Source organism: Canis aureus, chromosome 7 (genome assembly GCF_053574225.1).
Source record: "Canis aureus isolate CA01 chromosome 7, VMU_Caureus_v.1.0, whole genome shotgun sequence".
Classification (NCBI taxonomy): Eukaryota; Metazoa; Chordata; class Mammalia; order Carnivora; family Canidae; genus Canis; species Canis aureus.
The window spans coordinates 64,526,735-64,553,433 of NC_135617.1; the positions used below are offsets into that span (position 1 = coordinate 64,526,735).

The window sequence follows — 26,699 nt, forward strand, 5'->3', positions numbered from 1 at the left end:
GCTGGAGAGGACAGTCACACTCAGAGCCTCAGAGGGCCCATTGGATTCAAGTCCCTGGAGTTCAGGTGAGCTCTTGAACCTCACCCCGAGCAGCTCAACTTCAAGATCTTACTTGACGCATCCCTGAGTTGGGATCTCCAGGGTTCTTGGAGTTTGGACTGTGTTATGCGTTTATTGAGATTGGGTCTTGAGTGTTTTTAAGTCTTCTTCTGAATGTCTGCATGCGGATGTGTGCATGAATGTGTTTCTGCATGTGCGCACACACGAGGAAGAGAACGAAGCAGAGAGACAGAAAGAAATAGAGGCAAGACGGTGGCAGGAAGACAGAAGGACACCCTCAGAGACCCATAGAGATCAGAAAGGTGTGTCTCTCCCCTTAAACTAGATCTCTTCCCTCAGCGAGGCTGCGTCTTCCCTCTTCGGGAAGAAGCTCCCTGAAGACAAGACTGTGTCTCCCCCTCAGACTGAGGCTCCCTGGGGAAGGACTGTTCCTTTCTGCTCTGACCAGGGCTCCCTCAGAAGCTGATCTTCCCAGGAATGAAGAACCGCAAGCAGTGTGTGTGTGTGTACCATGAGTTGTGTGACTGGTACACTTGCCTTGAGTCTTCAGAAACGTCTGTAGAAACACGTAGGAAATAAATGCACTCTGTTTCTGGGTGGAGTTTGGGAGACCCAGCCTGAATGTCTTCTTTAAGGGAGATGACTTGGGTGGGTTTTAGAGCTGGGACTCTCCCCAGGGCTGCCAACTAAATCCTGCCTCTCCGTCCTATTCTTTTGCTTTTTCCCTCTCTCCGCTGTGGGGGTGTGGAGGGTTGAGTCTGAGATCTGCGACCACCATGGGCATGGGCATGGCCATCCCTGACAGAGCGGGCCTTCTCCGGGAGTGTCAGTAAACCCAACTCATGGGAGCCAGTGAAGGGCCCAGGGGCAGCCTGCTCCAGGCTTGGCACAGCAGCACTTCTGGGGGCCTCTGCCTGGCCATGCACACAATGGCCCTCTCAGTGAGCATCCGTCGGCCCTGCATGGATCCAGAAGGGGAGGCCCCTTCTTGCCTGTCATGATGCCTCCTTGGAGGAGGAAGAGAGGACGGATCCAGGAAAGGGACAGAAGAGATGGCTGAGGAGTTCTAAGAAAATAGACACCAAATCATGACAAGGGCGGCATACGGGCACAGCAACTATAAAACTGGACAAAGGAGAGGTGAGTTTTTTATCCTGTCTTGCCATTTTTGCTTTGTCACAGAACAAACAGAACTCCCACTAGAACTTACGCTTCTTGAAGGCTGGGATCTTTATTTTGTTCGCTATTGTGTTTGTTCACTGTGCCTGGCACATAGTAGGTGCTCAACTAATACTTGTTGAGTGAGTGACAGATTCTCAACTGGTGTGGTTTCATGGACTTCTGGACTCTTCTGTCCTGTTTCTAACTGTTATAGGAGTTTCCTCTGCTCCTCTCCCCGCTCACATACCCCATATGCCCAGTGCAGACCGGGGTGGCCCTGGAGGCCAGGAGATGATGCTGGGTTTCAGGATTGACGCTGCTCCTCTTGACGTGTGTTCACGCAAGTGTCTCTGCTCTTGGGTCTCAGTGTTTCCAACAAAAGGAGAATCGGCTAATGTAGTGATTTACCAAGACTTCTCGGCCCCCCTCAGTGGTGGTGCCCTTTCTTCAAAAGAAATCTCAATGCCCAAAGTACAAAAGAGCTGATACTAGAAAGTCTCTGAAGGGAGCCGCTAGACTCCAGTTTGCCCCCTCCTACTCTCCCCCTCCTCAGATTCCCTGGATCCAGTCAGCCCCTTTGCGTCCACTTTGAGAACCCCTGGAGGGCCTGATCTCTCAGAATGCTAAGATCCCCAGGAAGGGGAGAGAAGGAGGGAGCAGGAAGGGGTGGAGCGGACCCGCTCTGCCCACGGTGCCCAGGGACCAGCAGAAGAGGTGGCCCATGTGGACTTCATCTTAACTCAGTCCCCAGGGAGGCCGGAGTGAGGGCCTCCTGTGTGTGTTCGTGGTGGGAAATGGGGGGGACTCTTCCAGCATCAAAACCAGCCCCAGCTCAGGAAACGCTGGAGCGACCAGTCTGAGTCAAATGTACGCACCCCGGAAGGTGAGGAGTCTCTCGGTGGAGGAGGGGCCTCTGGGACCGGTCCTGCCCCCGCCCCCCGCCCCCCGCCCCAGCTCTGAGAACTTGGGGAAGCAGCCGCTCCCCACTCAAGCGGACCTCGAGCTCCAGAGGGCCTGCAGACCATCACGCGGGCGCTACTGCCCCCTTGTGGTCACTCCGGCAGCAACGCTGATGCTTCTGTCCCTCTGGGATGCTCCGAGCGCCTGGGGAGGGATCAGGACCCGGAACCCCAAGGTGACTCTGCCTCTGGCTTCATTTTCTCCCTCGGGTCTAGCGTCTCAGCACGGCAACCTCCAGAAACCAAAGCCTCGTGGTGTGGTGAACCCAGCTCCGGGCTGAAGCTTCAACACTTCTGCCTTCATCATGATGTGTGTCCTGGATAAATCCGATAACCTCTCTGGGCCTCCACATCCTCATTTATAAGTTGAGACTAACAGGCTCCGTCCCGCTAGCAGCCTCAGGCCCCGTGGTGAGGCCTGCATAAAGCCCGGGGCAGGTACCCGGGATCTGAAACAGGAGTCAATGTCAAGACGGGCGCAGAAAGGGGCAGGGTGAGGGCGCCTGGGTGGCTCAGTCGGTTCCTCATCTGCCTTCAGCTCAGGTCATGATCCCAGGGTCCTGCATCGGGCTCCCTGCTCAGTGGGGAGCCTGCTTCTCCCTCTCCCTCTCCCTGCCACTCCCCTACTTGTGCTCATGTTCTCTCTCTCTCTCTCTGTCAAATAAACAAATAAAAATCTTAAAAAAAAATAAAGAAAGGGGCAGGGTTGGAAGCAATGCTGGGAAGTTTGCAGGAGATAAGGTGAAAAGGAAAGCAGGAAGGAGGAACTCAGCTGGGGTGCCTGCAGAGACAGGCCCTAGGATCCCTCAAACCTTGCCTTTAACAAACCCATCTGGGGGTACCTGGGTGGCTCAGTAGGTTAAGCCCCAACCTTCAGCCCAGGTCATGATCCTGGAGTCCTGGGACCAAGCCTCCAATCAAGCTCCCTGCTCAACGGGGAGTCTGCTTCTCCCTCTCCCTCTGCTACTCCCCTGCTCATGCTTGCTCTCTCTCTATCAAATAAATAAATAAATAAAATCTTTTTTTAAAAAAAATCTATAAAACCTCATCTTATACCCCTGTCCCTCCAGCCCGCCCCACCCCCCCTTTGAGTGTCACACTGACCCTTTGGCAGAATGCCGCAATGGGACGCCAGGACCCTCACGGCCACTGCACTCCAGATGCCCAGGGGCCATTGCATTTATTCTCCCCAGCCCTGCGATCTGTAGAGCAAGGGTCGCCCTGCCTCCAGGTTTCCAGCCTCATTTCCCTGCGACCTCCAGCTCCTACCTACTGCCCGATTCCAAAGCTACTTCTACATTTTCGGGTACTTGTTGCAGCAGCGGCCCAGAGCCCCGGAAGCCAGGAGCGAGGCATGGACAGACAGATTCTCCCTCCAGAGGAACCAACCCCGCGGGCACCTTATCTCGGCCTCCTGGCCTCCAGAACTGAGACAGCATTTCTGTTGCTTTAAGCCACCCGGTTTGTGGTCACCAACTAATACCAGCCTCTTTTAGCTCCCTGTCCTACTCCTGTCCCCAGGACAGCCCGTCTTCTTCGGTGTCTCCAGCCGGCTCTGTTCACTCCTGCGATGTCCACCTGTGCGTGTCCTCAGTGGTCCCAAAGTGGGTCTTGAGGCCCCTCATGGTTCCATGAGTTAGGTCCCCATCGCTGTCTGGATGATAACTGTTCTAGCTCCCACGTCCCGCCCTTGTCACATGCCAGCCTTGGGCTCAGATGCTTTACTGGCTTTCTCTTGTTGAGTCTTCACATGAGGCAAGTGCCAACATTATCCCAATCTCCCAGATGAAACTGAGGTTCAGAGAGGCTCAGGAACTCGCCAAAGTCACACAGCTGGGTCATCTTGGTGGAAAGTCCACTCATACGACCCGCACCCTCCAGCCTCTCACTCCCTCTTGTCTTTCTCAGAGACACCATTTCCACCACCTGTGCACGCTTCCACCTGGATAGCCTGAGGTCTCCCCAAGTTCATAGTGTCTGGAACAGGCCTGATGGTCTTTTTCCCTTCCCTTAGCCCCCCTCCCTCACACAGACTGAGCAGCTCCTCCTGACACTTCCTGCAATGGCCTTAGAATCCCCTGGGCTGGAGACCTGGCTTCCTCTTAGCTTTGCTCTGAGTGGGACCCCTTCTCCTTTTTGAGATTCCAGCGTTTGTTTTTATTTTTTTTAATTTTTATTCATTTATTTTTTTCAGCATTTGTTTTTAATTTAAGAACTTTACTGATCATTTTTTTAAAAAATTTAAATACAGTAATACTTTTTTTTTTGGTGTACAATTTTCTGAATTTTAACACGTGCCTAAATTGCTGGGTTTTTATTGAGGTATAACTGACATACATTATATATGTTTCAGGTGTGAATATAATGACTCAATGTTTGTATATATTGCAAAATGATCACCACAATAAATCTACTTAACATCTGTCACCATAAAATTACAGACTTTTTTTTCATGTGATGAAAACTTTTAAGATTTACTCTCTTAGCAAATTTCAAATATGCAGTATAGTATTATTAGCTATAGTCACTATGCTGTATACTACATCTCCAGGGCCGATTTATTTTATGACTGGAAGTTTGTCTCTTCTGAGCCCCCTTTATTCATTTTGCCCCCCACACCCCACCCCTACCTCTGGCAACCATCAGTCGGTTCTCTGCATCTATGAGCCAATATTTTTATTTTTGTTTTAGATTCCACATATAAGTGAGATCACACATTTTCTTCTATGTCTAACTTATTTCATTTAGCATAATGCCCTCAAAATCCGTTTATGTTGTCACAAATGGCAACACTTCCTTCTTTTTTATGGCTGAATTATGTCTTATTATCTATCTGGCCATCTAGCTAGCTAGCTAGCAAGCTGTCTACATTTACTTCATCCATTCATTCACTATGGACAATTAGGTTGTTTCCATATCTTGCCTTTTCAAATAATGCTGCAATGAACATGGGAGTGCACATATCTTTTCAAGCTAGGGTTTTCATTTCCTTCAGAAAATACCCACAAGTGGAATTGCTGGATCATATGGTAATTCTATTTGTTATTTTTGAAGAAACTCCACACTGTTTTTCATAGTGATTGCACCAATTTACATTCCTACCAACAGTGCACAAAGGTTCTCTTTTCTCCACATCCTCTCCAACTCATTATTTCTTGTCTTTTTGGTAATAGTCATTTTGCATTTCCCTGATTAGTGATGCTGAGCACCTTCTCTTGCACCTGTTTGTCCTATGCATGTCTTTTTCAGAATAATGTTTATTTGGATACTCTGCTCATTTTCAAATCAGATTGTTTTCTTGTTATTGTCTTGAGTTCGTTGTATATTTTGATATTAGCTCTATCAGATATAAGATTTGCACATATCTTCTCCCATTTAGTAGGTTGCCATGCCATTTCATTTTGTTGATGGTTTCCTTCACTGTGTAGAAGCTTTTTAGTTTGATGTAATTCCACTTGTTTATTTTTGCTTTTGTTGCCTCTGCTTTGGTGTCAACTCCAATAAATCATCACCAAGACTGATGTCAAGGAATTTACTGCCTGTGTTTTCTTCTAGGAGTTTTATGGTTTCAGATCAAGGTTTTAATCTATTTTGAGTTAATTTTTGTGCATGGTATAGGATACTGGTCAAGTTTCAGTTGTTTGCATGTGGCTGTCCAGTTTTCCTAACAACATTTATTGAAGATATTGTCCTTTCCCCATTGTATATTCTTGACTTCTTTGTTGTAAATTAATTGACCATTTATGTGTGAATTTATTTCTGGGCCTTCTATTCTTTTCCACTGATATGTATGTCTGTTTTTATGCCAATACCATCCTATTTTGATTACAATAGATTTGTAATATAGTTTGAAATCGGGGAATGTGATGCCTCCATATTTGTTCTTCTTTTTCTTTTTTCTTTCTTAAAGATTGTATTTATTTATTCATGAGAGAGAGAGAAGCAGAGACACAGGTAGAGGGAGAAGCAGGCTCCACACAAAGAGCACAATGTGGGACTCCATCCTGGGTCTCCAGGATCACACCCTGGGCCGAAGGCGACGCTAAACCGCTGAGCCACTAGGGCTGCCCTGTTCTTCTTTTTCAAGATTGCTTTGGCCATCCAGGGTCTTTTTTATGTGTGGTTCCATGCAAATTTTAGGATTGTTTGTTCTATTTCTGTGAAAAAATGCCATTGCAATTTTGGTTGGGATTGTATTATATCTGCACATTGCTATGAGTAGTATGCACATTTTAATAGTGTTAATTTTTCCAATCAATGTACGTGGAATATCTTTACATTTATTTGTGTCTTCTTTAATTTCTTTTATTAATGTTTTGTAGTTTTCAGCACACAGGTCTTTCACTTTCTTGGTTAAATTTTTTTCTAGGTATTTTGTTCTTTTTGATGCAGTTGTAAGTGGGATTGTGTTAGTTTCTCTTTCTGATGGTTCATTATTAACGTATATAAACATAACTATTTTTATATATTGATTTTGTATTCTGTAACTTTACTGAATTCACTCATTCTAATAGACTTTTGGTGAGGTTTCCTATATTTATCATTTGCAAAACAACAGTCTTACTTCTCCTGCTTGATTTGAATGCCTTTTGTTTTTGTTTTTGTTTTTGCCTAATTTCTTTGGCTAGGATTTTCAAAACCATGTTGAATAGAAGTGATGAGCATGGACATCCTTGTTTTCTTCCCGATCTTAGAGGGAAAGTTTTTAGCTTTTCACCGTGGAGTGTGTTGTTATTTGTGGCCATGTCATGATACATGGGCTGTATTATATTGATATTCCCTCTATATCCACTTTGTTGGGAGTTTTTATCACAGATGTTGAATTTTGTCAAATGCCTTTTCTGCATTATTGAGGTGATCATATTAACATCTACATTCTTGTAACCATCACCACATACAGGATATGGAATAATTTCAACACCCCAAAGAATGCTAATCTCTGAAAACCATTGATCTGTTTTCTATTCTGTACTAGTTTCTTGTGGCTGCAATGACAAGTTACCATATACTTGGTGACTTGGAATAACAGAAATTTATTATCTCACAGTTCTGAAGGGCAGAAGTCCAAAATCAGTATCCACTGGACTGAAATCAAGGTATAAGCAGGACTGCAATCCTTCTGGAGACTCCAGGGGACCATCTGTTCCTTTGGTTGCTGGCATTCTGATTCAGTCTTCAAGACTGACATCATCAAAATTCCCTCTCTATTCCATCTTCATATCACCTTTTCCTGTGTGAAATCTCTTTCTGTCTCTTTCTTATAAGGATAAGGACACTTATGATTGCATTTAGAGTCCACTTGGATAATCCAGGTTTATCACCCCATCTAGAGAACTTTATCTTATACACATTTCCAAAATACTGTTTTGCTAGATGAGTTAACATTTCCAGGTTCCAGGGATTAAGATGTGGGTACTTTTTTGGTGGTGGTGGTAATAGTGGGGAATAGCTTAGACTACCACATGTCCCTATCACCTTTTTCAAAAAGTTGTATAAATGAAATGATATAATATTTGGGACTAGTTTCTGTAACTGAGCACAGTGCGTTTTGAGACCTGTCTAATTTGTTGCATTCATCGATTGTTCATTCTTTTTTGTTAGTGAATAATATTTCATTGCATGGATATACCATAGTTTATCTATTCACAAGTTAAAGAACATTTGGATTATTTTCGATTTGGATGATTATGAATTGTGTTGCCATAAATACAGGTTTTGTATGAATATAAATTTTCATTCTCTAAATACTTAGGAATAGGATAGCTAGGTTGTGTGGTAAGTGTATATATGACTGTAAGAAATTGCTAAACCATTTTCCAGAGTCACTGTACCACTTGGCATTTCCACTTCAATGTAGTAGAGTTCCAGTTGCTCCACATCTTTACTGGTACTTGATATTTTCAGTATTTTAAAAAATTGGACCATTTTAAGAGTTATAAAATGATATTCAATTGTGGTTTTAATTTTGTGTTTCTTTAATGACAGAATATTGAGCATCTTTTCATGTGTGTGTTTGCTATCTGTATATCTTCTTCTGGTGAAGCGTCTGCTCAAATTTTTTGTCTTTTTTCATAAGGTTGTTTTCTTATTGTTGACTTTTGAGTGTTCTTTATATATTCTGGATATATTTGCCAGATATATGATAGGCAAATATTTTCTCCCACTCTGTGGCTTGAATTTTCATTCTTTCTACTGTGTCCTTAGCAGAGTAAAAGTTCTAAAGTTCAGCAAAGTTAAATTTATTTTATTTTTCTTTTATGAATCATCATTTTGGTGTCACTGTAAGAAATCTGAGAAAACTCAAGGTCATAAAGATTTTATGATGTTTTCTTGTAAGAATTTTATTGCTTTACATTTTATATTTGGATCCATGATTCACTTTAGTTAATTTTTGTATATGGTGTGAGGTAGGTTGAGGTTGAGGTTTAATACTTGGAAATCCAGCTGTCGCTAAGACCATTTCTTGAAAACATGCCACTGAATTACCTATACACCTTTATCAAAAATCAACTGATTATATTTCTGTGAGTCTGTTCCTGGACTATTTTTCCTCTGTTGAATTGTAGGTCTATTCTTTTCCTAATATATTGTCCTAATTAGTGTAGTGTATAGTATGTCTTAAAATCAGGTAGTGCAAATTCTTCAATTTTGACTTTCTATTTCAAAATTATTTTGGCTACTCAAGTTCCTTTATCTTTCCATATAATTTGGGAAATCAGCCTGTCTATATCTAGAAATAATCTTATTTGTATGTGTCTTTGTAATTGCATATTCAAATTCATTCAGAGATAACATTGGAAGTTTATATTTGGAACTCTTTGTTTTTGTTTTTGTTTTTTTTTTGAAGATTTTATTTATTTATAGAGATGCAGAGAGAGAGAGAGGCAGAAACACAGGCAGAGGGAGAAGCAGGCTCCACGCAGAGAGCCTGACGTGGGACTCAATCCAGGGTCTCCAGGATCACACCCTTGGCTGCAGGCGGCGCTAACCCGCTGAGCCACCAGGGCTGCCCTATTTGGAACTCTTTTGTTTTTTTTTTTTTTTTTTTTTTTTTCAATTTTTATTTATTTATGATAGTCACAGAGAGAGAGAGAGAGAGAGAGAGGCAGAGGGAGAAGCAGGCTCCATGCACCGGGAGCCCGACGTGGGATTCGATCCCGGGTCTCCAGGATCGCGCCCTGGGCCAAAGGCAGGCGCCAAACCGCTGCGCCACCCAGGGATCCCTGGAACTCTTTTGAATGTGAATCTTGGCCCCAAATTTGGCACTTCACTTCCCTTTAGGCCCCAGGTCATTCTCCTTGGTCGCTCCACATGCAGTCACCAGGTTCTGTTAATTCATTCTTCCATTAACTGTCTCTCTTCTGTCCACCCTTCCCTGTCACTGTAAAAGGTGTCGCTTAAGAGGGTTCAGTCCCCTTGTGATCTCACCGCTGAATGTGTGCAGTGGGGATTCCCACTGGTCCTTGCTTAGCCCACACTGTTCTTTCTGCATTTTTGCTGAAATCTTTACTTGAAACTCTTCCCTGGCTCCCCTTTGCTTACTGAACCAAATCCAGATTCTTTAGATTAACATTCAAGGTCATTTCATTCTGTCTGTTCCCCACCCCCAGTCTTCTGTCTTCCTCCACCCTTGTGACACCTTTGCCCTGGTTACACTGAGAGGTGTCACCTTCTCCCATGCAGGCCTTGGAGTTTCCTGCCCAGCTGTCCTTGCCCTTGCTATTCATTCTTCCCAGTATGCCCCCTTCCCTACTACTCGTGTCTCATTGTTCATATTCCTCCTGACTATATATTCAACCAATGTAACTTGCTAGGCATTTTACTAAAGATGCCCTGGCAGATGGAAACACATCCCTGTCCTGCAGGACAGGATAGGCACACAAGTAGCTGGAAGTCTAGGTAATTTACACTAAATGCCAGATCACAAAAACTTAGGAATTCAGAGAAGACAAATACTTTGAGCAATAATCACAGAAAATTTCCTTCAAGGAAATTAAGTTAAGTCAAACTTAACTTCCTTACAGAAGTCAACCTACCTCCCAGTAGCCTAAAGAATGATGGTGTGTGTATGTGTGTGTGTGTGTGTGTTAGAGATGTGAGTCAGGGCATCTAAGAACAATTCCTCTAGTTTATAAAGAGAGCTTAGTGAACTCCTTGGTGACCAGTAACACTTCTTCATCTGTTTAATAGCTCATTTAATAAAAAATTCTTATTTTGTAATTCAGAAAAAAGACACTACATTATCTCAGAGTTCAGGAAGTTCAGAGGGGAAAAATGCTACGTGTAGCTCACACAGATTCTGTGACATTAAAAGGCAAGATGTATATGTACTTACTACCTGACTCTAAAAGGGAAAATGATTGAAAGTTTCAGAAATGAAAATCTAGCCCCATGAAGCCTAACTATTGCTACAAGAAATAAAAAGAATGGAATGTAAAAACACTGATGTGTCATCTTTATCTTTGCACTCCCAATTCCTAAACCAGCAGTAGGTACTTGGTAGGGAAGTATTTGGCTCTCTATATTTGTTCATAAGTTACTGAAAAAGTGGAATAGAAAATTTTTTATTTGATTTTGGAACTTGGGAAATATGCACGTGCTGGCTTACTTGGAAGAGAAGCCATATGACTGCAGCACTGACATTTTGTGGCAGCATTGGTAAATTATGGGCTAAATTTCCATGAAGACCTGACTTTTTGAACTTTGAAGTGTTCCTCATAAAGACTGTGATAGCACTTCTCTGACAATTTCTCTCGTTTCCCCCAAGGTCTTATTGCAGGAGGAGTTGTCTTGTCTTGTCTCATGGAGTTGAAGCATGAATCTCGTGAACATGAAAGAGTGAAGTGATAGTTTATTAAGTGAAAGTGAGAACAGAAAGAAAGCTCTCTAGAGTGAGAGGGGTCCCAAATGGGTTGCCCCTGAGGGCTCTGATGGTCAGTCTTTTTCAGAAACCTGACCAGGGAACTTAAATCTTGACATCACTATTGACAGCACCATGATTACTTCTCCTTTGAATATCTCATCTCTGATGTTTAACACAAATGAGGTGGTCTGGTTATGTTTCCTTATCTCTGGTTTCATTATGCCTCAGCACTTCTGGGATATTTGGTGAGCCTGACCCCGTAGCCCCCTATCTATCTCTCCCTATCTGGCCCTACTTGTTCCCTTACTCAGTCTCAACTAGCAGGGTCCCCACTAATGCTTCTAAGATAGGCCATTTCCAAGTTGGTCCTCATAACGCAACTGAGGTCTTCAAACCTCCTTTAAAAATGCAAAAGCCTAGCATTAGGTGTCATCATTTAAGCTTTCAGGGCCCTCTCCAAAATGACTTTCATTCCAGGCTCTAAGACAGGTGTTTTTAAATTAGGATCTGAGGAAATATATAAATTCTTTGAAATTGTTTGTCAAAGTGCATGGACATATGCATATGTGCATCTTTTCTGAGGTGGGGATCCTTAACCTTTGACCAGACTTTCAAAAGGATCTGTGACTCTGAAAAGGTTACAAAATCCCAGCTCTGGGGTGACACAGGGCACACTGACTATTAAAAGGAGGACATGAGCTTATCATCTCAATGAATGAGAGAAACAGAAGACATTACTGAACTTCTGAACATAATGAAAGATTTGATCTCCCTCTTCTTTGCCTCTCTGCTCTTGACACACCCTCTTCAGACCCCACCCCACCCCATACCCCCCAAACTCCCTATTCCCCACCCCCACCATGGGGACTTCAAACTTCACTTGCAGATGAGTGACCATCTGCCCTTCCAAAGGTTTATGAAGGAAAAGGAGAATTTTATAGCCTCCTGGGGAGATAGGTTAATCCAAATTAGCTCGAGGCAAAAGAATCAGGCTATTTAAGATAACACCTTTTTAAAAAACAACCCCCTTATTTGTCTCTGGATCAGGTGCCTGGGCTCTGCATAGGAAGTTGACAAATGATTTAGTTATGTTTTCCATTTGGGGAAAGCGCCTGCTTTTATCTCTGTGATTGCTTCTTTATTTGGCAACTCGCAAACTTATCTGTTTTCCCTAATATAATTGCCTGGCCCCTTTCCAGGGCTCGCAGTAATGTCAGCAGGGCTATCTTTCCATTTTCCTCTAGAGTTTAATATTGTTTAAGCAAACGAATTGGGCTCTATTTCACTTTGCCTATTTTCCTGTACGAGACCTGGTGATCGGCTATTTGGGCTTTGCTTATTTTGTTCCTTCACAAAGTTTCATCTGTGAAGTTCCAAATATTGCTATTGCCCTCTCCCCTTCCTTCTGTAGACATTTCTCTTCCTCCTATGCTGGGACAGGTACAGGTCTAGATGAGGCAGGATTTATGGGATAAATAAGGCTCAGGTCCTGTCCTCAGGGACAAACTACATTTCTGTGGCGGGAGCTACCAGCATGAATCATAAAGATTGTGCACGGGACAAGAGTGCCCTGCCAAGAAGCCAGCAGGACCTGAAATCGCACTGCCACCCTGTCTGCCAAGCCATGCACCCTGGAGCGGAGTCGTGTCTCCGAGGAGGAAGGGATACCTTTTCTTACATGCAAAAAGGCATCCCGTGGGCTAGAAGCAGGCCTTCCCCTCATATACAGTTGTTTTTTGTTTTTGGTTTTGGTTTTAAATAGCATGAAGGCCCATATTAACACTCTGGACATCCAATCAGAAGTCTTGAAACCCGGAGCACCTGGGTGGCTCAGTGGTTAAGCGTCTGCCTTCAGCTCAGGGCATGATCCCTGGGTCCTGGGATCAAGTTCCACATCTGGCTCCCCAGCAGGGAGCCTGCTTCTCCCTCTGCCTGTGTCTCTGCCTCTCTGTGTGTCTCTCATGAATAAATAAATAAAATCTTAAAAAAAATAAAAGCCTTGAAACCCAGAATCTTCTCTCTGAGCCTTGTTTCCCTCCTCTGTATAATGAGGGTGCTGGATTCAAAGATCTATCAGGACCCTTTCACTCCAGACACTCTGACATTTGTCACATTTAACTGAAGTGATTCCATTCATCCATCTATCCCTTCCACACTCCCCGCCTTTCAAGAATAGGGGTCTCCAGGTGGAGAACTGGGATTAGGCCATTCTGGAAAAGAGAGGAGGCCTGGTGAGACCTTTTCCAGGAAGTATACTCTCAGGATCTCGAGGACACGTTTCTACCTTTGCCAAAGATCCCTTCCCTCCCATCTGAGAGTCAAGGTATTCACAGGTCCCACTCCAGAGAGCAGCCATCATGTGATTATCGATGCACTGAATACAATCAGTGCCTGCAGCCAGCCAGGCGGCTCCGAGAGGTTGGAGCGGGCGTGGGCTGATCCACCCACTACCTTGACATGAAATATCATTGCTGCTCTGAAGACTGATGAACTTCTCCTTCCTAGCCCTGACCCCATGAGGGGTGGTGGGTGTTTTTACAATCAAAGCACCAACAGCCCAAATGAGAGGCAACAAGCAATTATAAATATTGTATTAAATTGACCTTGGGTCCCTGGGGAGGGCGTAGAGCCACAGCCAAGCATTAAAGCATGGAGGGTGTAGGTGGCATGCTGAGGCAGGAAGTGAGAGAGAGCTCTGCTGAGGTATTCATTCTTCTGGAAGCTCCAGCCTGGGTATTAGAGCAAGCAGGCCAGGGGGCGTCCATTCCACTGGAACCTTTTGCTTTCATTTGTCTGATTTATTTTCTCTTTCAAACCCAGCCCTCTGCCAAAGAGGATTTGCAGTGGCTAGCAAAACAAAACAAAACAAAACAAAACAAAACAAAACACATCTAAGAGTGAACTTAAAGTGAGGTGGGAAACTTTAAACCCTTACTGTAGGGAGTCATTCATTTCCTCCTACATTGGTCTACTTGCTGAACTAGCAATTCACTATGTCACATCAGCCCTGGGCTGGGTACCCAGTTTGATTCATATAGTACTTGTCATTTAGGAGTTTACCAGATGATTGAGGTGCAGGTTGTATATTAAGAAACTGGGGGAACTGGGCATCCTGGTGTAAAGACTCAGGATGGGCTGAAAGAGAAAAGACCTAGATCTTAGTCCTCCTCACTTCACTGCTTTCTGACTTGGATGGCCCCAGGGCCTCAATTTCCTCAAATATAAAACGGATGGTGGCATTAGGTCAGTAGGCGTTAGAATTTTCTAGGGAACTTGTTAAAGCTGAAGATTCCTGAGATTCCCAGAGATTCTGCTTTCAAATGTCTGCAAAGGAGGCTGGAGTCTATATTCTAACAGCCTCTTACCCCCACCCCTAAGGGAGTTCTGATGTTAAGGTCTCTGGACACATTTTTTAAAATTTTTGTTTAAATTCAATTAACATATAGTATATTATTGGTTTCAGAGGTAGTGGTCAGCAATTTATCAGTCTTATATAATACCCAGTGCTCATTAGATCATGTGTCCTCCTTAATGCCCATCACCCAGTTAGACCATCCCCCCACACCCCTCCCCTCCAGTGACCCTCAGTTTGTTTCCTATGGTTAAGAATCTCCATGGTTTATCTCTCTCTCTGATTTCATCATTTTATTTTTTCCTCTCTTCTTCTATGATCCTCTGTTTTGTTTCTTAAATTCCACATATAAGTGAGATCATGGGATAATTGTCTTTCTCTGATTTCGCTCAACATAATACCCTCGAGTTCCATCCACATCAAGATTTCTTTCTTTCTTTCTTTCTTTCTTTCTTTCTTTCTTTCTTTCTTTCTTTCTATGGCTGAATAGTATGGTCTCTGGACACATTTTGAAAAACTCTGGGCCAAATACTCTAAATAAAGGATATTCTCTGAAAAAGAAAATCAATAGTTCAGTGTTAGGCAGAGGGTGAACAGATGGAAAAATAAAGGAGCCAGGGGAGCTCAGAGAAGGGAGATTTCAGTTGTGGGGTAGACCAAGTGGGGGGAGGGATCCTTAGAGGAGCCAACAGTCAAACCATCCCTTATGTGAGGCTTGGCTCTAGCCTTTCTTCATCTGCTACTGTTAGGATGGGACCAGTTTGTTGGAATTTGGAAAACACAATTATTTAAATACATTACATTTTCATAACATTTAAAAACATTTATCAATTACCCAAACTAGAAGAGCTATAACTAAAACAGGTAGCAGGATAATGCTTAAGAGGTGATCTTTATTTGAATAAGTACAATTTTTTTCTTCCCAACTACAAAGCTCAGGGATGACTTTTTTGGTCAGGTTAAGGCACAAACGAAAAGAACTTTTAAAATGGAAAGCACAAGTCCAGTATTCAAAGCAAATACATATTTTATTCTGAAATATGAAATGTTCCAAAAATTCCTTTCACTGACTCAAGCTGAAAGACCAAGAGAAGCCTTGGATTTTTCTGTATGTGACCCTGAAGGCAAGTGTATGTGTGGGCAGTGCTTATGCTAAAACGTGGAGGCCACCCCTTGGATGGCAGTGAGAAGATGAGTGGTAAGTGGGAACCAGAAATAATGTATGATTTTACACCAAGAAACTAAGGACCTAGGTGATGGATTTCCATGAAGTGCTCGAAGGACTTTTATTCCTGGTGAGAGTCTAGGGACTCTTCTCCTGGTCTGGAAGAGCAGGCCCACTGGGAATCTGACAAGGAAAATGGGTGGAGGTCCCTAAGGTGGATGGCCGCAGGTTAGGAGGTGGTCAAGTTGCCCAGGGTGGTGGCATCCTCTTATTGGCAAGATCACACTGGCACTCCTGGGACAGCATCAATTATGTCATCCATCATGGTTCAGGAGAGAAGCTTCTAGAACTGGGTAGAAACTGGTTGACAGCCACAAGTTCCCTTCTAGATCCAGATCTTAAAGATCAAAGGATTCCCCCAGAAAGCAAATCATACTTTGGGAGGTAAGAGTCAGGGCTGCCTTTGTGGGCATGCAGCTTAGACAGGCCCCATGCTTGGTTTAATGTTCTCCAGCTGCCATCTTGAAATTCTTAATAATTTCCTCTTTGAACTTGTTTTGGCTTCATAAACACAGACTTCTGGTGGACCCACAATCTGTGGAAATTGAATGAGGCAAGGGGGTAAACAAGTACAAGGCAAGCGGTGCTTGAGGACTGAGCAGAGCTGCTGACATCCCGGAGAGGCTATGTTTTCCATTAGAGTCAGAACTTGCTTTGAACACAGAAAGAAGATGGTGATGGTCTAAGAAACATGAATGACCAAGGAACTCTGCTGTATCTTTTTTGCTTATGCAACTTCTCTATATTTGCCAACCACTGGACACCTAAAACGATGACACAGAAGGGATGGCAAAGAAACGGTAAAAAGGGTTTCTTTCAGTTCTTCTTACTCCTCAGTAAGTCAAAGGTAGGTTGGTAGAATGAAATTTAAAAGTTTAATTAGTTTTTTTTAAAGATTTTATTTATTTGTTCATGAGAAACACAGAGAGAGGCAGAGACATGGACAGAGGGAGAAGCAGGCTCCCTACAGGGAGCCCGATGTGAGACTCAACCCCAGGACCCTGGGATCATGAATTGAGCCGAAGGCAGACGCTCAACCACTGAACCACCCAGGTGTCCCAAGTTTAGTTATTTTTGTGCAATCTTTCCACTATTCTGATAAGAACTAAACACATACACATGTATAAGCTATAAAATGAGAACTGTGTAGTTCTGGTGACTCTGCATACGTTGTAAAGGCTCTTCTTTTTGCATGTAAAAGTGCCATAGGGTAATATAAAGATGAATGATAAAATCCACACTAATGAAAAAAATCTAATGTTTCTTTACTTAGATTGATGTTAAAAAACAAATGACAAACACCAGGCCACATCAAGAGACCTCAGAAGAAAAGAAAGAGCATGTGTTTTAGTACCTCTAATGGCATTTTCCCATTGAAAAATGCCTTTTGATCAAGGGATCTGAAATTTCATTTTGCATGAAGGCAACAAATAATGTAGTTGGCCCTGGATAGAGGACACCTCCGGTTCTGGAATTCAGAGGATCTCTCTGTAGGAGGACTTGATGATCATGTCTTCCTGGAGTTAGAGTCACATGTGTTGGAGGCCCTGGTGCCTTGGTTTTACTTGTATTGGTTTCTGTCCCCAGCAAGCAGCTTGCCTTTCCCTCTAGCAAAAGCTCTTTCTACAGAGCACCAGCAGTGCACCTGCTGTCACAGACTTTCTGATCAAAAAAAGAACAATTTAGGTTTTATTACATCTCATTCCCTCCTCCCCCTCAATTCATCCTCCTGCTCCTAAATTCTCAGCGTATAAACTTTTACTTCCTCTGAGGCTGAGAACACCTGCTCTCCCTCTCCGTCATGTCCCTGCGGGGCCACGCCTCTCCACCAGCCCGGGTTATTAAGCATTTGGGCTTTGGCTGCAAGACTGTGCATCCATTTCCCAGGTGAGCTTTTTTTTTTTTTTAAAGATTTTATTTATTTATTCATGACAGACAGACAGACAGACAGACACACACACACACACACACAGAGGCAGAGGCAAAGGCAGAGGGAGAAGCAGGTTCCACACAGGGAGCCCTATGAGGGACTCGATCCCCGGTCTCCAGGATCACGCTCTGGGCTGAAGGTGGTGCTAAACCACTGAGCCACCCGGCTGCCCACCCAGGTGAGCTTTGATGGAATGCTGCGTCCTAGGGTCAGTGTCCAGCTTCTCTGTGCTTCCAGCCTATGCCCAGTTGACATCATGTGACTCCGTTTGGATTGGAAATGGACTCTATTGTTAACCATTCTTCCTTTTGATGAGGGATAGCTCCTGCCTATCTCCTTTGACTCTCTTCTCACCCGGGGCCATCAGCTGTTTCAGCCTCCCAGTGTCATTTTTCAGAATGGGAGTTTCATCCTCTTGGTGCAGTAGAGCTTCTTTGGGGACTTTCTGAGATTCTGATACAATTTGATTCATTTACAGAGCTCAGTATTTCATTCATTCCAATCTTCTCCCTAAAAGTTCCATGCTGCTTCAGCCTGAGATTTTATTCTCTTGAACTGAATCCTCACCTTGCTCAGCTTATCTTTATTAGGCTTTCTTTTCACTCTCTGGAAGTTTTCTAAAATCACTGGTAAAAATGTGTGACCTTCCCACAGAGTGCCAGCTTTCCAGTGAATTCTTCATATTTTGCTCTTTTCAGTCCTCTAAGCAGCAAGCACATTTCCTGCGCATCTGAATTATTTCTTCAGGTCATCTGATTATATCTTTAAGCCCAGATACTTCCTTAGGGAGATGCTTTTTTAGGTCTTGATTTCCCTGAAAGATAATCTTTGCTGTGTTGATATTCTGTTCTTAATTGGAAAACCTTTTGTTTTGGAAATTTCACTCCTACAGAAAAATCGAAAGATTAGTGTGATGAACATCGCATGTACTCCTCACCAGGATTCACTGATTGTTAACATTTTGCCATATTTTCTTTTTATGTATGATATATACTTTTTTTTCCTGAATCATCTGGAATCACAGATATCACAGATAGGACATTCTATCTTAAAATATTTCAGTGTAAACTTCCTGTAAATAAGACCGTGTTCACATTTCAGAAAATTAACAGTAATTCCAAAATCTAAACTATGACCTCTGTGAAAATTTCCCTGTTTGTACCAAAAATGAATGGGACAATTTTTCAATCATTTCTTTTAATTCTGCCAAGATGACTGAAAAATACTGTGCCATCTGTTATTTGATCAGTTGATATCTTCTACTCTTTAAAGAAATGAGTGTTCTTCCCCAAAGAAATGGGCAAATGTACCACTCTCAAGAAGGCAGTAAAAATTCTGTGTTCCAAGGGTACATGATAAAAATCCAGCCTGGCCTCGATTCCTCCAATGGAAGGGCCACTTGGCCACTCTTGGCGAAACAAAGTAGGTTTCATCATCTCTGTAGCTCTCAGACATGGTTGCTTTTCTGCATTTATTCTTGGCCATATTCTGAGGCACTGACTGTCCAAGTTCATGTACAATTAAGTTCCCAGACCCTTCTAACATATTTATATATTTTTTAGTCATTTCCATTCTAACAATGGACTCCTCTCCTGGGCAATGCTCCTCATATAATTCCTTTTTATTCTTCCATTCTGAATGGTATCTGGGTTAAGTTGGTCCTCTAGTAGTTTCTTCAGGAAGAGTTGCTAAGACCAATCTTTCCTAAATTCTTGCATGTTCATAAAATATTTAATTTTTTATCTTTTAAATAAAAATAATTTCATTATGATTTTACAGGAAATTTTTATTTTTTTATTTTTATTTTTTTATTTTTTAAAGATTTTATTTATCCATTCATGAAAGACACATAGAGAGAGAGACAGAGACACAGGCAGAGGGAGAAGCAGGCTCCATGCAGGGAGCCCGATGTGGGACTCGATCCCGGGACTCCAGGATCACTCCCCGGGCCAAAGGCAGGCGCTAAACCGCTGAGCCACCCAGGGATTCCCTACAGGAAATTTTTAAATAAAAATTTTAGATCACACTTTCTTTCCTTTGAAAGATTGTTAGGATTTGTTCTATTATCTTCTAGCAATGAGTATTGACTTAGGTCTGAAGTCAGCAAGTCACTAATCTTGGGTTTTTTAATTTGTTTTGTTTAGAGAGCTAGAGAAAGAGAGAGAGAGAGCGAGAGAGAGAATGAACAGGGAGAGGTACAGATGGAGAGGTTGAGAGAGAATCTCAAGCAAGCTCCACATCCAGCAAGGAGCCCAACATGGAGCTTGATCTCACAACCTTTAGATCATGACCTGAGCTGAAATCAGGAGTTGACACTTAACAGACTGAGCCACCCAGGTGCCCTTAATCTCGTTTTTTGTTTTTGTTTTTTAATTTGATTGCCCCAAAGAATCTTTATTTCTGAAGTTCATAATGTCACTAGGATAGATTTTTTTTTTTTTTTTACCACCTAGGACATTTTATTAGCATATGACAATTTACAAGGGTCCCCTGTTGCAACTAGGATATATCCTAATGATAAAAATCATTGTTTTTTTTTAAAATATTTTATTTATTCATGAGACACACACACACACACACACACACACACACAGAGGGGGTGGGTAGAGACATAGGCAGAGGGAGAAGCAGGCTCTCCATGGAGAACCTGATGTGGGACTCAATCCCAGGATCCTGGGATCACACCTGAGCTGAAGGCAGATGCTCAACCACTGAACCACCCTGGTGTCCTGAAGCTGTCCCTTTTCAATAGCTAAATACAAGTCTTTTTTGATTTCTGGGAAGTTTTGATCAATTGTACTCTTAAATATTTGTTATATTCATGATTTCTGGGTTTTTTCCCTTCAAGGGCCATCATTTTTAGTATGTTGTATTTCCTTGACTTTTCTTTTTTTTTCTTTGTCTTATTTTTCTTTTGGTGTGATTATATACAAGAAACCACACATATTTAAGTGTACAATTTGATACATTTTAACATCTATATATACCTGTGAAACCATTTTCACAAAGAATGAGCATATTTATCACCCCCCAAATTTTCCAGTACCCTTGAGAATCCCTCCCTGTCTTTTCCCAACCTTTCCCCATTCTCATGCACCACTGATCTGGTGTCACTTTAGATTAGTTTGCATTTTCTAAAATTGTACACAAATGGTATCATACAGTATATATTCTTCTTGGCTGTTCTAACTCAGTATAATTATTGAGATATCCATGTTGTTGCATATTTCAGTAGAGGTGGTGAGGGCAAACAACCTTGCCTGATCTTAGGTGAGAATCTTTCCTCTAATCCTTTAGCTGGTTCATTCCCCATCCTCCTCAACCCCCACCCACACCACCCCCAAACCCCTCAAGTAGTTTACATGCACTTATCAGAATATAGCTGAAGACTAAGGGTATATCTTCAGTATATCTTCAGTATATCAGTATATCTTCAGTATATCTCAGGAGCAAGCTCTCATTCTCTCTTTCTCTCTCTTGTATTCTTTTCTGAAAACTCTAGTTACCTTAGCCTCTCAGGCCTTCCAGCTCCTTACTGAACTGAGCAACCACCAGCTCTGACTAGGTTTTCCCTCTTTGGGCCATGACCTAAAATCTCTAAGTAGTAACCTGGGGCAATTGTGGGCTTCATCTTGTGAATTTCCCATTTCTTGGAAATAATGAGTGCCACTGTATGATATCCAATATTTTCAACATCTTTGCTTCAAATATTTTGTCTCCTCTTTTAGATTTTTCTTTTTCTTTCTTCAGGCAGAGGGTAAATCTAGTCCTTATGATTCCATCTTGTTCAGAAGCAGAAGTCACTGTTATATAGACTTTTGGATGGATAAACTGAAGGAGGAGTGTTTCTTCTCCATCTGGTACTTGCAAGAGTTCATCCAGGAAGCTAGGTTCCAAATCAATAGGAATTTTCCCTATAAGCCAGGGATGGAAGTTTGGTTTCTACTTCTCTTCACACAGTAGGTACATCCAGCCAGTGGCATGATGCTGAGGAAAACCTCTCCTCTCCCCACTGTCACACTGAGAGTTTCCCCTTCTTCCTTCCTCAGAACCAAGCTAGATGGAGGGAAACTCTGGTTCCTGGTTTGGGCTCCCATTTCTCACTCTTCTAAGCAGAGGATTGAGGTGCTAACGCTTCAGGTGTGCCCCTCACCTCAGGTAAGTGTGCTTGGCAAACTCTCAAAATCTGCAGCCTCCACCTTCTCTGCCCTTCCCTCCCTTTCCCCTGATCTATTTACACATCTGTTGATGTTCTTTCCTTCTATTTTTTTTTTAATTTTTATTTATTTGTGATAGTCACAGAGAGAGAGAGAATGAGGCAGAGACACAGGCAGAGGAGAAGCAGGCTCCATGCACCGGGAGCCCGACGTGGGATTCGATCCCGGGTCTCCAGGATCGCGCCCTGGGCCAAAGGCAGGCGCCAGACCGCTGCGCCACCCAGGGATCCCCGATGTTCTTTCCTTCTACTGAGAGTTTTGACTTTCTTATGGTTTGAACAGAGATAGAGTCAGAATTTGTTTCTTGTATCTCTTTGTTGCTTTTAGGTGACTTCCAGAACAGGGACACATCTAATCTACTTGAGGCTCTCATCTTCCAGCTGGAAGTCAGGGACCATACAGTTATGATGGTTTTTTTGCATCCTTTTTTTTTTTTTTCGTCTTCACTAGCCCCGACACAGTCTCTGATCCTTAACAGGTAGTCAATAAATGTTTGAAGAATGACAGGTGGACAGATATAGCAATCCCCTCATAACTTGAGTCTACATATTGAGACAGACCATTGCTTCCTCTCCATCTGAGATGTCCCAGAATGCATGGACATTTTCCCCCCATGGAGTCTGGAGCTCTCCCAAGCACTGAGAGAGCTGGGGAAAGTCTAAAAACATGAGACTGTCAGGAGTAATCTATTCGATCTCATGGATCCTCAGTTTTCTCAGCTGTAAAATGACATCATTATTACAAACTCCCTCAGAAGACCTTTGTGAAAATCGAATTGGATAAGTATATAAACCACATAACATAGCATCTGGCAAATCACAGGCACTTGCTAAATGAAAGCTATTCTTGTTTTGTCTAGAAGATGTGCCTGATATGGTCTTCCAGAATCAGCCCACTCTCTTCCATGTCCCCCACCTGTCTGTATTACAAGGGCTGGAAGTTTCAAAGGTCAGACTCCCTTGCAGCTAGAGATTTTAGGCTGAGATAAACTCAGGCAAGATTTAGAAGGAGGAAATAAGCAAGATTGGACAGATGTGCTTGCAGCTGCCAGAAGCCAAGTTCAAATTCCTGGTCACCAGGTTTGTGGTTCACATCACAGTGACAGCAGTGGCAGAAACAGCAGTTTCCTGACCTCTGGCTGCTGCTGTGGAGGTATGACCTTGAACCCTTAGCCTTCAAGTGGTCCCTTACTATTTTTCCTCCTGTAGGCACCTATTTGCTTATATTAAGTCTAGTTACTTTGGGTTTGAAAAACGAAGAGTAGTTTCCGTTTCCCACACTAAATCCTGAGTGCTAACAGAAGACTTCACTGAAGGCCACCTCATGATCCTGTCCCGTCTGCATCAGGAAGGCTCTAGTCTAGGAAGAGTCCTTGGGTTCTCCTCAGCAGGCTCTGTCAGAGAGAGACAGAGCCGCATGAGTACAGCTTTCATAATGATACAAGGAGAGAGAGCATCAGCCCTGCCACAGGCCATTTTACTAACTGCACTGGTGCTCTTGCTTTGCATTAAGACCTCGGTGTAGGACAGACAGTTCTGCTAACCGGAATCTTCCATGAGCATCATGTTCTGCCTCTGGATGTTGCACAGACCCGAGCTTGGGCATCTGTCTCTCAGCAGCCAGACTTTATTGCATTGTAATATTTATAGCTAGAAACACTTGGGTGCATTTAAAGAAATAGCTCCTTAAAAACAAAAACAAAAATCACATTTCCCAAAGGAGCACGCAGACCATAAACTCTTCATCATGGGATAGCAACAGCAGCCTTGTATCCTCCCCTGCCCCGCTCCCCACTACAGCCCAGGAGGGGGATATGAGCGATTTATAAAATGCTGCCAGTAAGAACCTCAGACACACTGGTAGGCAGAAGACAGACTGGGTATGACTGCAGAGGGCAGGAATGGCTTTGCAGGGAAGCACTTCCTTAAGCTTTTTAAATAACAGTAGCTTTTACCTTTATCAAGTGCCTATTGTTTATAGTTCACATATGATGTTCTTTAAATCCACACGACAATCCTATGAGGATTATTAGCCCCATTTTACTTAGGAAAAAAACTGATGTTTAGAAAGATTAAGAGATTTCCTCCAGGACACTGGTGAAAGCATGAGTCAAATCTGGAGAGTCTGAGCCCAGAGTAGATTTGTAAACACTGTGCTGTATTGCTAACTATGGGAGAAGGATCAGAGGTGCTATATCAAAACCAGTTTGATAACTAAGAAGTTTCCAAAATTCCAGGTTAATGGAAGTGAAGTAGGTTGGATGTTTTGTCTGGGGTTTTGTTCTGTTTTGTTTTTTGTTTTTGCTGTAGGACTTCTCTGTCTTTAATAAGCCATTGTGACTGATGGGAGAGAGAGCCATTAAAAGACAAGTAGGAAGAAAGAAGAGTCTTGTTTTCAAGGGTTCATAGATACAATCGTTACCTAGGAGGTATTCCACATCCAACCCCAGACAAAATACCATGCAACTAATCAGAGAGATATTCGTGTGTCCAGCAGTAGACAGCTTTTTAGCGTAAGCAAGAATAAACACATACATACAGTGACTAGACTACAAACTGCGAAGAGAAAACTCACTTAAAGTGGTTGTCATTAGGTGAGTTTATGTCAAGGTACCTGTGACTCGTGTTTATTTTTATTTTCTATTCTTAAAATCAAAACATCTGCTGTTTTTACATGACCCGACAAAGCTGGCTAGATAATTTGCAAAATGAAAGTGCAGGGTTCCTCATTCAAAAGGCAAGGAAAAAAATGTTATTAGATACACAAAAAATAGATTTTTTCCTTTCTTTTGGGGTCTCTCAGCTGGTCATGATGTTATTTATTTGCTATGTAAAGTCCTCCTAAGTAAAGAAAAATGAACGTCTTCAAGTATTAGCATGAATTTTATTGTTCTTCCTTAAACTGTGGTAATGCCAGTTTTCACTGCACACTCTCAAGCCAAGAGCAGAGCCCTTGTGAGCACAGGACTCCGTGTGGCTGCCAGGGTCGCATGCCCAGCTGGCCCTGGCTGCAGAACGGGAAGAAACATGACTTTTGTTTTACGTTTTCAAGCAGCTGATATGATGCGCTTCAGATAAATACTATTAGGTTTGTGACATTTACAGTGTTTCTCCTGTGGGAAGTTAACGGCACATTTCTGACAGACAGGGTCCACCTTTGGAAGATGATAATGACAGCTTCATTAGCCAGCGAGAAGAGTCAGCAAGAAAAATGTTTCCCTTGCACTTCTTGAAGCTGTAAATGTCACTGCTCATTGTAAGGAAATGTTTCCAGGGCCAGGGCTGATAAACCAATTAAGTGACTTCAGGTGAAGGCATTCATAAACATGTTTGAAAGGGCTGCTTGAGGCCAGAGGCTGAGAAATGACTTCCTTGGGGGAGAAGGAGAGAACAAAGCACCTGTCTTCCAACTGGAAAGGAGGGGGGTGGTGACCAGGCTGCACTGGGGAGAGCACTGTTCTTTCCAGAGGCTACACTGGACAGAGTGAAGCCTACTGTCTGTCCTTCCTCTCTAGCTCTCCCTGATGCATGTGGTCTGGTGTAATGTGCGCAACGTTGAACTAATGTTCTGCTCACTTGTGCCTCCTTGCTCATTCATAAAACTCGTCCTTAAGATCCTCAGAAGAATGTTGTGAGGCTTGTGTTCATTCTCCTATTTTCCTGATAAATAAATGGAAACTTCAAAGGACGATATGGTTGACAGAGGTCACCCAGCCAGAGTGGGCTGCCCTGAGCCCCAAGGCCAGGCCAAGCCGGCTCCAGAGTGTGCCTCTGCCTTCAGCGTCTGTCTCTGGGTATCATCCTGAGCCCTGGCTTTCTGAAGCTAGGTACCCATTCAGCATCACTGCACTGGCGGTAGGTCTACTATCTGCTGGTCTCACAGGGGTTGAGGATTTTATTAAACACCAAATGTACACACACACACACACACACATACACGCAGGCAAATGTGGTGCATAGTCTAAAAGAGAAATATTCAAAATCAGAGCAAATCCCTCAAATGTCCTTCATGGTAGCAAATGTTTACCTCTGAAAGTATATTTCATTTTTGGAAATGGAAGAAAATCATTTGGAGCCTATGATATTGCGAGAGCCTATACATATCATGATATATATAATGAATATCTGTTCTTGGTCCTCAGTTCCTCATGCAGGCTCCTAAAGCCTTTGCAAATTCCTAAATGATAAGAGCACTAGCAAGCATCTTTTGTTCTAATGAAGTGACTCTGGGCAGGGTCCTGGAGGGCTCCTGGTTGGGGCCTGGTCACCAGAAAGACCAAGCCATAATTGGAATCTTGGCATTTTCAGCAGCCCCTTCCCACTTCTCTGGAGAGGGGAGGGGATTAGAAAAGGAGTCAATAATTTAGTCATGCATATGTGAGAAAATCTTCATAAAATCCCAGTAATATGGGTTCAGGGAGCTTCCAGGTAGGTGGAAACATCCGTGTACCAGCTGAGTGATGCACCCCAACTCCACAAAAATGGAAGTTCTCATGCTTGGGACCCTCCCAACCTCACCCTATTCACCACTTCAGCTGGCTGTTCATCCGTATCCTTTATCATACGCTTTAATAAATGACTAAACGTAAGGAAGTGTCTCCCTGAGTTCTGTGAGTTGTTCTAGCAAATTCAGCCAACCCAAGGAGGAAGGTAATGAGAACCTCTGATCTATAGCCAAGGCAGACAGAAGTTGTGGGTAACCTGGCACCCACTACTTGGGATTGGCATCTAAAGTGGAGGAAAGTCTCGTGGGACAAAGCCCTTAACCTGTGGGATCGGACACTGCCTCTGGGATGGTCAGGGACCGGACTTTACCTGGAGAGAGTGTCAGAATTGAGTTTAATTGTAGAACACCCAGTCACAGAGAATTGCCGACCAGGTGTCACAGAGAAACCCCACACATTTAGTGACCAGAAGTGTCAGAAGTTTTTTG

The 26,699-nt window shown here is 43.1% G+C and overlaps 1 long non-coding RNA gene across 6 annotated transcripts in view; it reads right to left on the reverse strand.

The window, feature by feature from the left end:
* The window catches only part of LOC144317574 (uncharacterized), a 62,335-nt gene that overhangs the window by 15,046 nt on the left and 20,590 nt on the right, over window positions 1-26,699 (reverse strand). For 2 of the 6 annotated variants that reach the window (XR_013383580.1, XR_013383579.1), the window contains one exon: window positions 11,913-14,946. The exons of the other annotated variants lie outside the window; for them this stretch is intronic. This is a non-coding gene — a long non-coding RNA (uncharacterized LOC144317574). Of the gene's footprint in view, window positions 1-11,912; window positions 14,947-26,699 lie in introns of those variants that run through there. 6 annotated transcript variants of the gene reach the window in all.